Consider the following 2,957-nt stretch of genomic DNA (forward strand, 5'->3'; position numbering starts at 1 on the left):
CGCATACTTTGAATAAAATATTTGTTATCATTCTCTTGAAATAAATGTGTTTTTTTCTTGAAAAAATACCGGTTTCATATGTATACACCTGGTAATACTGTATTTCTCGTTCAAAAAATATCTTTTTTTGCTTAAAAATTCGACTATTTGGTTGAAAACTAAATTATTTTACTGAAGGCTCAACTATTTCATTAAAAAGTAATATCTTTTCGTAAAAAAATGCAATTACTTAGTTAAAACTTAAATCAGTTTATTGAAAATTCTCTTTTTCAAGAATCATCATTTTAATTGAAAATTTAACTATTTTGTTGAAAATTCGTTAATTTTTTATTTGAGAATTAAAAAATAAATAAAAATGTAACTATTTTAATTTTAGAAAATTAATCTTCTTGATTAAAAAAGTAATCTGTCGCATTCAATGTTGAACTCTTTTCTTGAATTAGTTTGTTAAGATTCCTCGATTTCGTTAAAAATTCATCTGCTTGATGGCAAATTTAACTATCTTGTTCAAAATTCGTTCTTTTTTCGTTTAAAAAGTAATTTTTATAATAAAAAGGGTCACTATTCCATTTATAGAAAATCAATCTTCTTGATTGAAAAAAAAACAATGTTTCGGATTGAAAATTGAATTTGAACAATGGAACATTTGAAAAATTGAACTTTTTTGTTCAAAATTTATTTGTTTAAGGTTACTCGTTTCATTTGAAAATTTACCCTTTTTTTATTGAATTTTGAGCTGTTATGCCAAAAAAACTTTTGGTTATTAATTATTTTTCTTAACTAAAAATGCAACTACTCCATTTTTAGAAACTTAATCTTCTTGATTAAAAAACAAAACATTTTTTCGGTTCAAGTTTGAACACTTTTGTGGAATTTTTTTTCTTCGAGCTTCCTCGTTTCAGTTGAAAATTCATCTGTTTTGTATTGAAAATTTCACTATTTTGTTAAAAATTCTTTTTTTTTTGGTTGAGAATTAATTAACTTATATTAATTAACCTACTTCATTTTTCAAAAATTAAACTTCTTGATTAAAAAAATTATTTTGCGGATTGAAGTTTGAACTTGAAAAATCGGTTTAAAAGTCAAAAGTTTTCTAAATATTTTGATTTTTGAACTTGAAAATTCAACTTTTTGTCTTGATAATTGGTTTTTATTGGGTAGAAAATTAATCTTTTTTGTTTGAAAATTTAACTATTCTACTGAAAATGCAATATATTTCGATTTAGGAATATAGTCCCTAAATTGATTTGATATAAAAGCTATTTGTACTGATTTGTGCCACAAGAAAAAAATGTTCCAAAAGAGAAAAATATACCAGAAGAAAAAAATATGCCGGAAAAGAAAAAAAATCCGGAAAAGAAAAAGCATCCGGAAGAGAAAGTAAAATTCGGCAAAATATGCCTGAAGAGAATACATATTGTATACTGCTTATATCTGCCTGCTCTTGTATTATTTGTGTTTTAAAACTTTCCTTGAAAATACTGAAGTATATAATAATTTAAGCATTCAGAGACTCTCAAGTTATCTGAGAACGCTGTTTTTTCTCCTTACTATATTCCTGAGAATCGCACCCATGCTCTTACTCTTTATCTGTCAAAACTGCAAAGTGAAATAGCAGCAAATAATTGTAAAGTACCAGAAGTTGATCTAGTTGAATGTGTTGTTGGATAGTTGCTAGTTTAATCTAGGTGCACTCATTCGAATGCAAATTACATTATCTCAATTTAGTTGTGAGACAACTTCAAGATTTCCATTTCTGTATATTTCCCTAAAGGATTTAAAATGATTATTTTATGAAAGAAGACAGTATCCCAATGAAAATAATACTTTTCGGCTATTTGGCGGACTTGGAAATAGAGAAAAAACAACAAACAAACTTTAAAAAAATCCAAATAGGATATTATTTAGAGGTCTTCTATTTGAGTTTTGTCTTTTTTATTTACTTTGTTGTTTGTATTTTCCCAATGCCTACCCTACTTGAAAAACCTGGATCTGCCATAGAATTTTTAAATACCTGAAAAAATCTGGAAATTCGACGAAATTTTGTTTAAAGTCAAGGAATTTTGTTAATTTTTCTTTTTGATTTAAAATGAAACTTTTTTTGTTAATTAGTGTTTTTTTGGTTGAATTTAATTTGTTTTTTTTTTGCTAAAAATGTAACTATTACAATTCAATATCTGATCACTTTAGTTAAAATTTCATCTCTTTGGTTAATCATTAATTTTTTTGATTGGCAATTGAACTATTCGGTCTACAAATTAATTCGGTGCCTCCACTTTTATGTCTTGTATAAATTCTTGGTCAAACTTCCATTATTTTCAAGGAATCTGTATTATCATCAGAGAATATCCGAATTTCTTAACGTGTTTACAGACTAGATGAAACTATGAATAAAAAAATTGTAATCACATTTTTCGTAAAATACCTTCTCCTTTTGCTTCGCTGGGAAGCAAACCACAGAACCGCCGAATTTTCCGTTGTGAAAAAGATCTTTCCGAAAAAAATGAATTAACGAAATGTGTAATTCGTAACTCCATCTAGTCTGTTAAGACGTTAAAAAAATCTATTATTCTCGGAAGGTAATACAGATTCCTTAAAAAAATGGACTTCTAATACCTAGCATAATAATGGGCGTATTTCTGAAAACGCGATTCTCCTCTTGATCTCTCTGGTAGCTCAATGGTTCGATTGCCAGCCGAGCGAAAGAAGATTTTTTCGCAGAAAAAATTTAAAACATTTTCAAGCTCTAAAGTGATTTTGAAGGGTGAACCTCAAGCTTTAAATACAATAATAATAATAATAATAATAATAATAATAATAATAATAATAATAATATCCCTGAGCCGGTACCTCTGGAAATTTTTCAATGTACCTTTACCGAGATTCTGGTGGTTCGGAACCCACCTTAAGCTGTAGGTCCCCCCATCGTGTACTTGACTGAAACCCAGTCCATCAAT

Source organism: Belonocnema kinseyi, chromosome 7 (assembly GCF_010883055.1).
Source record: "Belonocnema kinseyi isolate 2016_QV_RU_SX_M_011 chromosome 7, B_treatae_v1, whole genome shotgun sequence".
In the NCBI taxonomy this organism is placed as follows: domain Eukaryota; kingdom Metazoa; phylum Arthropoda; class Insecta; order Hymenoptera; family Cynipidae; genus Belonocnema; species Belonocnema kinseyi.